The sequence below is a fragment of the Diabrotica undecimpunctata genome, chromosome 9 (assembly GCF_040954645.1).
Source record: "Diabrotica undecimpunctata isolate CICGRU chromosome 9, icDiaUnde3, whole genome shotgun sequence".
NCBI classification, from domain to species: domain Eukaryota; kingdom Metazoa; phylum Arthropoda; class Insecta; order Coleoptera; family Chrysomelidae; genus Diabrotica; species Diabrotica undecimpunctata.
This window is the reverse complement of record NC_092811.1, coordinates 61,290,730-61,304,130: the sequence shown is the minus strand read 5'-3', so window position 1 is coordinate 61,304,130 and position 13,401 is coordinate 61,290,730.

The following is a 13,401-nucleotide window of genomic DNA, read 5'->3' as shown; positions in this document are numbered from 1 at the left end:
AAAAAGTAATGGTGTCATTTCAAATAATTTTCTAATTTATAGCAACGATCGTTTGGTAAAGCAACCGTGTTATCAGCAAAATGTAAGAATCGCAAAAGAAGCTGAAATCTGTTTCTGGTCATTACAGAAGAAATAAAAATAAAATTATACAATGGTGACTTACTCCAATAATCAACAATTTTTGGAAGTTATCATATACATAACACAACCCAAAAATTTTAAAATTTCTTCTTTATTGGTAGGTTTCCATGCATGAATTCTGGATTGATCTGCTATAACGTTGTGTATTTTTTACCTGCGCAGTATTTCTGTCAGTTTCCTAAACAATTAGTTGTAAAATTTTATCATCGATCAGTTTCCTGTATACATGAAAAGAAGTCAGTTCGGTTCTATGTTGAGGATAACTATCATCATAGACATATGATTCATTACCAGGAAACTGCATATCGAGACGTAAATGAGTACAGTCATCTTCGTACCATTCATGGTCATTATTTTGCTGGTCGCTAGATTATACCGATTGTTATGCATTTTCATCCAATAAGCTTGAATCACTGTTACATTCATCTTCTTTATCAGATTCTTTTTAGTCACTCAGATTGTATTCTGAACCAGATAACAAAAATTCATCCTCCTCCTCCTCTAACAATTGGAGCAACTCTGCCTCTGTCAACTTTTTATTTTTATTTGACATACGCTGCGTTTTACTTGTACCTGGTAAATTATCCATGATCTGAAAGACAAATTACAATTAAAAAAGTACTTTACTAGCACCATTTTTCATTAATTAAATGCGAGCAAAACGTTTGAGGATATATAAAATAAATACTGTAATATTTGTTTATCCTTACAAATAATCCAGCAACAAGATTTTTAAACGAATAAACTGCACATACTCACTTCAAATAATTTCAAATATACCAAAAAAAACTGCTAATTCCGTAGAAAAACTTGATAATTAATACTACTAATCGATTCTACAACGCCTTACTACCAACTGTCATTACAAGCTATTTACGACGCTATCGCGCCTAACAAAAGAACATAAGCAAGCTATGGGTTCCTAGTGTGACACAGTAAAACTATTTGAGCGTCCTCACAGTGCCGACCGTTATAATAATTCTGGCTATGGGTTCCTAGTGTGCCACAGTAAAATTATTTGAGCGTCCTCACAGAGCCGACCGTTATAATTCTGAAAGTTAAATACGCACAAGTAACACAGGTGATCCTAATGGCATAATTGTAATCTGTTAGTTAGGATCGCCGGTCATCCTTGTGGCAGCCAATGTGTTAAATTTAATTTTTTGATAGATTTCAAAATCATAAAGGATGGAAGGCAAGCGTAAATACGTATTTCTGACTATTTGATCGTCATCAGTACAGGCAGGTAAGTTAGGGTAGGAGAATGTTAACTTGGAAACAGGTCACTAAAGGAAAAATGCAACCTATTTGTGGCAAAAATGTTAGAAAACTCGTGAGGTTTTCAGAGCAACAACTAACACATCCATGGAGGAAGCTGCAACTCCCTAAAGAAAAGAATGCTTAACGTTTAGAACGTTTCAAACATCAGAAAAAGCTTAATGTATATGTATATATATATATATATATATATATATATATATATATATATATATATATATATATATATATATTTTAGTGGATTTTCTTGGGCTTATGTTCATAAAAAAATTTTGATTTGATACTAAGACATTTTCATATATTTTTTCGACGTTTCGGCAGGAAATCCATGCCTTTTTCAAGAAGTAATATTAACTAAAAAAACATTTTATGACAGACATAATAAGGTTTAAAAGTTAAACTTTTGACTTACCAAGCATGTAAAATTCGGTACTAACAAGTAGACGTCACAATTAAAATAATATTAAAAACATAGGACATACCCACTAAGTCACTACATGTAAAATGTATTTTAAATCTAATGTGTTGTTTATTGATGTTAGTTTATCGTTTAAACAATCAGTTATTTTAACATCATAGGCGTTCTGAGATTGTCTTTTTATGTGTTTTTAAATTAAGTTAAAATATATTTTGTTCAAATTTTTGACATCTTTTTTATCATTTATTGCATTATTATTTTTTTTTATTTGTATAGACTCTAGAAGCTCTCTTCTTCCTGTTGGGTTCACTTTTTAGGATCTTGGTTTTCTCAAAATCAAATTTATGTTTTTTTTTTTCGTTTTCATGTTTTGTGAGGGCGGTTGAGTTTTTTTTGTCATATTTGTGGGAACGTATTCTTGAGTTAAGTAGCTGACTGGTTTGTCCAATATAAACTCCATCACAATTCGAGCAGGGAATTTCATATACAACATGCGATCTTTTTAATAGAGGGGTTTTTGTTTTTAATCTTGTAAAATTCTTTTTCAAAAGATTGTGCCCTTTATGAGCAACCGTATGACCGTTTTAATAGAGTAAAACTTAAAGATGTAACATAAAATGATACATATATATATATATATATATATATATATATATATATATATATATTGTTATGATATGTGAATGCGATGTAAGAAAACTACAAGTTGCTCTTATTTACCGGCTAGCTTTATGAAGATAAAAATAATTTTTTTTTTTAAGTTGATTAATTTGTAATATTGATAAATTTAGAAATGCTTTTAATAAAATTTATTGAACGCCTGAAAATATAAAAAAAATTAGACAAACATTTATTCTACTCACCTTGTATTCTCTGAATCTCACAGGATACTGCTTTTTTTTATGCAAAGTGAATCTTTTCTATTATTTATAAAAGAAAATTTCGTTTGTTTATCTAAAGTATAGAAAGAAACGTGCTCTATTTTGAATTTGAATTTTTACTTATTTTTCTTGGAACATGCAGACTCTTAACTCAAGCGAGTTCTGTGACCTGTAGTGCTTGATAAAGAAATACAAAATTATATAAAGCAAAAATCACCACACAAGAAGTTTTATTTTTAATGTACTGTGCAATTATTCACAAGTGATCAATTAAATATTACACAACGATATCTTGTATAATATATAAAGAAAATTATTTAAGATTCTTCCAATAAATAAGCCAATACTTAACCGTTTAATACTAATATGAATGGATTTAGATTTATGACGTAATACAATATTGAAGTAAGTATATGAAATTAGTGTTTTGTGAAGTTGCAACAAGAAATACTTGATCTAATACGTGTTTGTTTGTCAAAGTATTTATAACCTCACTTACTATCTTTTTAGAGCGAAAACAAAGGTTTATAATCCTTCAATTTTTAGTTTAATATCGTTTAACTGTTTTGTTTAATGATTTTAGTACGCAAAAGAAACGGTGAATTATATTTGGTTAATATTACAAAAGCGATAATAAAATTTTTGTGAACTTGACTTCAAATTATATTTTTTTTTTTTAACAAAGATGATTTAGAATGATATAGGCTGTTTAAAAAGGTAAGATTATTTCTAAAGAAATTTCAAAACTTGCGTTTAACTTTATTAAAGTTCACTTTCGTCTTTCAGATAATCCCTTCTCTAAAATTTTATGGAAATCTTCAATAACAAAGATTGCATCTTTCAGTGACGTCTTCTAATGGATTAGGGCCGCAAAACTATCAGAATTATCTCTCCAATGGTTGAGAAATATTTATAAGTACCCAAAATGAATTTTAAATGATCTTCAGTCAAAAATAAACACCAAACAGTCTCTTTATTCAGCGAGAATTCAAATGAGTGGAAAAACTCACCTTTCTGGTAGCTGTTGACCTCTTTATGATGACTGCTAACAATTCCCTTATCGGAAAATATACTGTTAATCTGCAGGCTTTGCTAAAATTTAATCAGAAACGATGGTTTCTTATCGGCAAGGTAATTTGAATATACTTTGTTATAATTCAGGACTTTTTTAAGGTTTTAAAATACTTTTGACAAATTGTGCTTGCTGAAAAATCAAAAATTTTTTTGGACTCCTCGTAACTATTGATTTTCTATCTTTTATTTTTCATTGCTTACCAGATCTCCAAGCATTTTGACAATGTTTTTAAAGATCTGACAGGATTTTTGTATATTTTTGACATTTATGATTAAAATAAAAAATATTTTAAATTTTAATAAATTGCTAAATCTTGAGAACTAAATTGACTTTTGAAATGACTTGAAACAAATACTAGAGAATTTAAGCTTTCTTTTGACATATAATTTCTACAACAAATGATAATTTAAATATTAAAACTTTTACTAACAAATTTGACATACACCAATTTTAACATGAATTAGTTGCTTTTATTTAATTTTAAAGCTATCTGAAAGCACTTTTGATATTGAATCACTGAGAATTGTCTTCAGATTACCTGTCCATTAAAGATTATATCATTCTGAACTCTTATTTATAAGCTATATCCTATTTCACCTCCTAACACGTTTTATTTTCCGAGCTCTATCCATGTTAACTGTATGTTTACTAACAAATTGAAACTTCTTACTTTGTGAATAAATGACTTAAATATTTTATCTGTTTTAGGACTGTTGAAGATTCTATTGACTTGTATATATTAGAATTTGGATTATAATAAAAAAATGAAATTAATTAATAAATACAAATTTATGGTTTTTATTTCCACTCGATCCGAAGTGGTTTGATATTTGCTTTTTGTATCTTTATGTTGTGGCTATATTGGCTTATTCTGTAAGTATCTCTTACATAAATAATATAATATATATATATATATATATATATATATATATATATATATATATATATATATATATATATATATATATATATATAACGAACAATAACTTAAGTTTAAATCATAATCAATTTCATGATCAACAATTGTTTTTGGTTTAATTTTTTATATATATATTTTTTTTTTGTTTTTTTTTGAAAAGTGTTTATCAACCAACTATAACTCAGTGGCTATAATAACTCACGTATTAAAAGAATCTTATTTCTATTATGCTAAATTTGTTTATAATAAACCAACTGGTTTTAATTATAATAATAATAAAATTATTTTGAAAACATTAATTAAATCTGGTGATACAACATAGTCGTTATTGGTTTGTTACATGTCTGTGAATTTTGCTTATTTTTGCTTTTAGTTTCTTTCTTATTGTTGAATCTAGTTTCAACTATTAAATTAACAACAATAATACAATTGTTTGAGTTAAATATATATGTGGTATATTCAATATTGTCATTTTGTTTTATGTTCATACTATTCATATAAAAAAAACTGTTTAGGAGCTTTAATTTCATAACAATATATATATATATATATATATATATATATATATATATATATATATATATATATATATATATATATATATATATATATATATATATAATCATTTCATGTTACATATTTAAGGATATATATATATATATATATATATATATATATATATATATATATATATATATATATATATATATATATATATATATATATATATATATATATATATATATATATATATATATTTCTTAGATTTATTAGAAATATAAATTGACGGTCGTAGTTTTTACAATATATATATATATATATATATATATATATATATATATATATATATATATATATATATATATATATAATGTAGTATAGTAGGCTATGAATATTGTGAGTTGGTAACATTAGTTGACAGTTGACAGTTGATAGTGAAGGTAGGAGACGACATGGTCGATCGGATGATACATCTACGAGTATGTTAAGTGGTAATCTACAATAAAAGAATTAAGCGTTAACAATGTTGTTTGACTAATGAGAACAGTACAATAATACATGGCGCAGTCAGTGAAACTATATATATAAATTGTGTAAATAACGTAAAAGTTAGTGTGGAAAGTTTGCAACACGTGGAGCAAGTCCGCCAAAATGTCTGGATTTAATTTGCCAAAACCACTTAAAATGTTGGGAAATGTGAGTAAAAATTGAAGAATTTTAAACAGTCTATTAATATCTATTTAAGAGCATCAGGGCAGATGTCGAAAATTGATGATATTAAAATAGCGATCCTTCTAAATTGTATTGGAGGCGGCGGTCTAAGAACATATAACAACTTCAAGTTCAAAGAAAATGAAGAGACCTATGCAGCTGTTTTAGATAAGTTTCAAGAGGTATGCAACCCAAAGGAAAATATTTTATATTGTAGGCACCTGTTTTATGAACGTGTACAAGGAATAGATGAACCATTTGAATCCTTTTTAATAGATGTTCAAACGTTGGCAAGAGATTGTGAATTCACAGACGAAAACGAAATACTCAGAGATAGATTAGTTTTTGGATCGGCAGACAATGAAATAATACCAAAAATATATTATATTGTTTTATAATATACAAAAAATAATAACTACAGAAAAAGTTTCACTGGAGGAAGTTATTAAGTTGTTTAAAATAGCTGAATTGGAGAAAGTACAAGCTCAGAAGGTGTGCCAAACAGCATCGTCTAGTGTTGATAAAATCAAGCAAGTGTCTTCAAAAGAAAAGTCACAAAAAGAGTGGATAAAAATTAAAGTTATTGATTGTAAATGGTGTGGACGATCACATGAATGTGACAAAAAAAGTGTCCAGCATTGGGAAAACATGTTCAAGGTGTGGACGGGATAACCATTTCTCATTGGTTTGTAAAACTCGGAAGGATAAAAAAGTAAAAGAAGTAAATATGCATGATACAGAAGAGGAATATTTCTGTGAAATGATAAGTGTCAGTAAACTCCATATCATGGTATCATAAATTGCATGTTGTAAATGTTTTAATTGATTTTAAATTAGACACAGGATCTGATGTGAATCTGATTCCTGAAAATATCTTTAGATTAATTAGTCAACAGTCAGAGCAACAGTTAGTTTTGAACAGTAAAAGTAAGGTTAAACTACATGCTTATAATGGTACATCAATAAATGTATTAGGAGACATAACATTAAATGTTACAGTACAAAATGAAAAGTATAGTGTGGAATTTGTAATTGTTAACAATAATTTCACTCCAATTATTGGTCTTGAAACGTGTATTAAGCTAAAGTTGATTAAAAAATCTAATGGTATACAGGAATGCTCAGAGATTGTAACAACTAAAAATAATGTTATGAATCAGTATAATGATATATTTAGCGAAATTGGCAAATTTCCTAAAAAATATTGTATTAAGTTGAAAGCCAATGCAATTCCTTGTTCTAACCCACCACATAGAGTACCTTTAAAAATAAAGGATAAACTAAAACATGAATTAGACAGATTGTGTAAATTAGATATAATATGCAAAGCAGATGGACTAATTGAATGGGTTAACAGTTTGGTTATTGTTGAAAAGCCAAATGGAAGCCTGCGTCTTTGTCTTGATCCTAAATATTTTAATAAGTGTATTGTTAAAGATTATTTTGAAATACCAAAGCTTGAAGACCTAGCTTGTAAGTTAAAAAATGCTAAATACTTTGGTGTTTTGGATTTAAAAGATTTATTTTGGAATATACCTTTAGATGAAAACAGTTCAAAGTATTGTACATTTTCAACACCCTTTGGGTTATATTCTTTCAAACGTTTACCGTTTGGTCTTAATATTTCGGCAGAGGTTTTCCAAAAATATTTGTCTGAGAACTTTCAGGATATTAACGGTGTTAATATATACATAGATGATTTGTTAATATTTGCAGATTCAGTTGAGGCTCATAATGTAATTTTAAAAAATGTTTTAGACAGGGCTAGGCAAATAAACATTAAATTTAACAAAGAAAAATTTCAATTTTTGTTAACTGAGGTTAAGTATTTGGGTCATACTTTTAGTAATGGTGAAGTAAAACCAGACAGTGAAAAAGTTAAGGCTATTAGTGAATATGATACACCAACTGATAAAAAAGCCCTACAGAGATTTTTGGGCGTAATTAATTATTTAAGAAATTTTATACCGAATTTAGCTGAAAAAACCTATCCGCTAAGGTTATTGTTAAAAAAGGACACTGAATTCAGATGGGAAAAATCAGTACACAGTAAGGTTTTTGATAAACTAAAATTGTTAATATGTAGTGCACCAGTTCTAAAAAATTATGATCCTGATTCTGACATAATTGTTCAAACTGATAGTAGCAGAACAACCATTGTTTGTGTCTTAATTCAAAACGGTCACCCAGTAAGTTATGCTTTAAAAAGTTTATCAGTTTATCATAACTATAGACAGATAGACAAGGAGTTTATAGCCATTTTGTTTGCTTTAAAAGCTAGTTGTTCCACAACTATGTATATGGACGAACAATTACTGTGCAGACAGACCATAAACCCTTAGTATCTTTAATCAAAAAAGACATTAGTAAAATAAGTTCAAATAGATTACAGAGAATTAGATTAAAATTAAGTATTTATGATGTTAATTTAATATATGTGCCTGGTAATTAAATGCTGATTGCAGACGCTATTAGTAGGGATCTTCAAAAGCAAAACAAGAAGCAACAGAATGTCTCTAAATAATATAGTTCATTCAGTTAATGTATCCACTGAAATTACAGAAAAAATCAAAGTATGTATAACAAAAGACCCAGTTTTGAATACTGTCAAAGAATTCTGTTTAAATGGTTGGCCAAAGTCATTTTCAAAGTGTTCAAATGAGTTAACACTTTAACGACCATGTGCACCAAATTCGGCCACAGTGAAATTTTCTCACAGACCATGTGCATCATACTTGGGCACACGTAGTGTAGTTACATTATCGACTGTGACTGTATCAGATGCACAGCTACATTTAAATAGCGTTGATATATGATTCATCTGGTCCTGGGAGATAACATATTTGCCTCAGGTTACAACTTACTTAACAAGTTTCAGAATTTTAAGGTTATATAAATATTTATATTTTGACATTACGCGTGTATTTGTGTAAGTGTTTTAAGTTGTAATATTGATTTTATAATGCCGAAAAAAGCTTTAACACAAGAAGAGTTAGAACGGATTTTAGAAGATAGTGATTTTTATGCAAGCAATGATAGTTTATATGATGAAAATTATGAATTGGAAGAAAGTAGTGGTGAGTCTGATAGTGGTGAGTCTGATGCTAGTAACAATGCAACTGTAAGTGAGACACGTAAAAGACAATGCACTAAGCTTAATTTATATAAGTCTAAAATGGTCTAAAATGTCAAGCAAAATTCAAGAACCAATTCCGCCAAGTGTGCGAACTGCGACCGAGCCCATACAGCCAGCTACAGGGGGTGCACAAAAACACCCAAAAAGAAGACAAACACGACGGTACAACCAAAGTACAAGGATGCACCAAGTGCACCAACCACACGGCCTAACATTAGTTATGCCGCAGCGACAAAGGCAGCAGAACAACCAAAAACTGCCCCTGTAGCAAACACAAACGTAACAACCGAAGATCTCATGGAAATCATGAACAGCAAACTGAAGCACATTACAGACCACTTTACAGGTTTGTTCGAAAAATTCACCCATGCCCTCGATGCGATGAGTAAGCGTAGACCGGAATAATGCAAGTACAGTTGGACGAGCTAAAGATCGGATCGTGGAATTCGGGCGGGATTCGCTCGAAAATTAACATTCTTGAAGAGATTACCAACAGACTCGCTATTGATGTCATAGCCTTACAAGAGACTAGACTAGTCGAGAGAATTAACACAAAAAATCCTGGTTATGTCATCCATAGGGAAGATCGCACTTCGCGCTCAGGTGGCACGGCCATTATGGTAAGAGGGCAAATAGACCACGATCTAGTGCCCACACCACTTGGCCTGGTCACCATGGAAGCGACAATAGACCGAATCGTCATGGCTAACGAGACGCTGAAAATAGTTTCGGCGTACGTTAGACCACATGACCCGGTACTAAACGAAGACCTCGATCTAATATTAGATTCCGACGAACCGACGATAATTATCGGCGATCTGAACGCTAGATCGCCCAACTGGTTTGACCGACGCACGAACATTAACGGTAGACGACTCTGTGCCTATCTCGAAAACAAAAATAACACCATAGTAACGGGTCCCACAGACCCAACATGCTTCCATGGAGAACTTCCGTCACACATCGACATAGCAATTCTGCACAACATAGGGCAACAACACGAAATACAATCTGTAAATGAAGGCGATTCCACGCACAATGTAATTGGCACAATGGAATTAAATCCACTGCAGCCTCATCAAATAAAGAAAACAAACTGGCCTAACTTCAGAAGAGTAGTAAGTGAAAATATTGGAGCAATTCCAACAATCAACAATATAGAAGAGCTAGAAGAAAGTATAACAAAACTAGAACAAACAATGCTAAATGCCATCGATGCCAGCACAAAAACGGAAAATAAAATAACGCAAAAAGGCAGATTCAAAGAAATATCCAATGAGCTAAAAGATCTCATTAAAGAAAAGAATAGAAAAAGAAGAAGAGCTCAAAGAACAAGAAATCAAGAAGACAAAAGAATTGCTAATGAATTGGACAGGGAAGTCAAAAGAAGATTAAATGAGCACAGAAGCGAGCACTGGGACAAATTTATCCAAGAGCTAAATCCAAATCAATCCGCATTCTGGAAAGTATCAAAAATACTCAGAAAAGATAAAAAACATATACCGCCCCTACACGGAACAAACGGTAGAGTATTTACCGAATAGGAAAAAGCTGAAGTAATGAGAGAAACACTCGAAACCAACAACATGCAAAACTTTCACCCGGCAGAAGATCTAGACTTCACGGAGGAAGTAGAAAGAAGCGCTAGACGCTTAAGAAGGAGAAAAGGCATAATAGGCCTAGAACATACAAGTCCGGAAGAAATCAAAGAATTAATCAAACTACTAAATCCAAAGAAAGCAGCTGGACCTGATAAAATCACAAACAGGGCAATTAAAAATGTACCAAACAAGATCATAGTGTACATTGCAAACATAATAAATGGAATACTACGTCTGAGATACTTTCCAGAGAGGTGGAAAGAAACCGAAGTTATAATGATTGGAAAACCGGGAAAAGACGGGAGCTTTCCACAAAACTACCGACCTATAAGTCTACTATCATGTCTAAGTAAAATAGCCGAGAGAGTAATCTTAAAAAGACTCCAAACAGATTCTGAAACAATCGGAATGATTCCACAAGCACAGTTCGGTTTTAGATCCAGGCACTCTTGTGAATTACAAGTACACAGGCTAACGGAATTTATTACCAAAGAATACAACGGGAAAATGTACGCCGCTACAGCTTTTCTAGACGTTAGTAAGGCATTTGATAGAGTATGGCACGAAGTCCTGCTCTACAAAATGAGTCAAAATGGATACAGTGAGGCTATGACATGTCTCCTTGCGTCATACCTGACAAACCGTAGATTCAGAGTTCGAATAGGGCCTGCCCTATCCGAAGTCGGAACTCTGGAGGCAAGTGTGCCTCAGGGAGCGGTGTTATCCCCATATCTGTATACCATATACACAGCAGATACACCCAGCGACCATAAAACATTGCTTAGCCTCTACGCAGATGATACAGCGCTAGCAACAAGCAGCAGAAACATAAATTTTGCAACCAGAGACTTACAGCGCTCTCTGAATCGATTATATGCGTGGTGTATAAAGTGAAAATAGCACTAAACCCGGAAAAAACACAGGCCGTCATGTTTAGAAAACGAAGACAAATACCCAACATGGAACTTAATTTAGCAAACGAAAACATAGAATGAAGCAATCAAGCTAAATACCTAGGAGTGACCCTTGATCACAAGCTCACATTCACAGAACATGTAAACCAATCAGTACATAAAGCAAAATTAACAAAGATACAACTTGCCTCGCTAATAGGCAGGAAAAGCAAACTAAACTTCTGGACAAAAATAAGGGTAGCAAATAGCATAATCCTTCCAACGCTAACATACGCATCAGCAGCATGGGGACACACATGTAAGTCAAATAGGAAGAAACTGGAAGTAGCACAAAATCAGCTAATCAGAGAAGCACTAATTGTACCGAAATACATACCGTAAACCGGGGTAACTTTGCCCCTGCCAGGGTAACTTTGCTCCATTACTAAAAAAAGTTTCATTTTAATTTACCTATGAGTTAAAAACCGTCTTCACAAAAGGCGCGTCGCCGTTTTACTGGTTGCCTATTGACAAAGTCTCCCCATGTGCAGCATCGACTTGCTCTTCCATTTACATGCCTACAGCGAGTCGAGAAGGTGGTGGTGTAAAAACTTCGGTAAAAACTACGTATAAAATTTGGTGTGTGTAGAAAGTTGTGCTATTATCTCACAAGTAAGTATTTGTTTATGCGTTAAGTGTATACTGTTTATCAACTTTTTTACTCAATTGTGACTTATAAATGAACAAATGATAAACTTTTCTTTTTCTAACCTAATTTTACAAATTATCAGGTGATTCGGGGTAACTTTGCTCCAAAAAAGTGGCGCAAAGTTACCGCGAAATATATATTATGTTTAATATATATTTTTGTTACAGATATGCCTAGAACACCTAAAACAGTACTAGGATCACGGCGCTATGCTGAATATACATAAGAAACCCTACAAGAGTGTTTAATGAGTGTGAAATGTCACACAGAAGGGCGGAAGAAAAATATAAGATTCCAAGAAGGACCATTTTAAATAAACTGAAAAGGAAATATTCCAAAACGCCAGGGAGGCAAAACGTATTTACTCCCGGCGAAGAAAACCAATTTGTCAATTGACTGATTTATATGGGTTCCCTATTAATGCAAGGGAACTGAGAAACATTATCAAAAATTATTTAAACCGTTGTGGAAGAGATGTCAAAATTTTCAAGGATAACTTCCCTGAAGAGGATTGGATCAAAAAATTTATGGTGAGACATCCTGAAATTGTCCCACGTTTTGCAGAAAATATTAAACGTGTACGAGCAGGACTTGATGAAAACATATTGAGAAGCTTTTTCGAAAATCTGGCAGTCGAGTTAGACGGCGTTGCTCCAACAAATATATGGAATTGTGATGAAACTAATCTCACTGATGATCCCGGCAAAAAGAAAGTCATTGTCAAGAGAGGTTGCAAGTATCCAGAACTAATTAGAAACGCTTCAAAGACCTCTGTGTCCATTATGTTCTGTGGAAACGGCGAAGGTGAACTTTTACCGCCCTATGTTAATTACCGGGCTGCTAAAATATGGACTACTTGGGCTGAGAATGGGCCAAAAGGATGCCGTTACAACGCTAGCTGTTCTGAATGGTTCGATGCAAATATTTTTGCAGATTGGCTTGAATTCCAGTTGGTACCTATGTTTAGGAAGCTGAATGGTAAAAAGATATTACTATGCGACAACCTCTCTTCACATATTACAGTACATGCACTTCAACTCTGTCGTGAAAACGACAATCATTTAATTTGTCTGCCTCCAAACAGTACACATTTGACGCAACCTCTAGACGTGGCTTTCTTTCGGCCCCTAAAAATAGC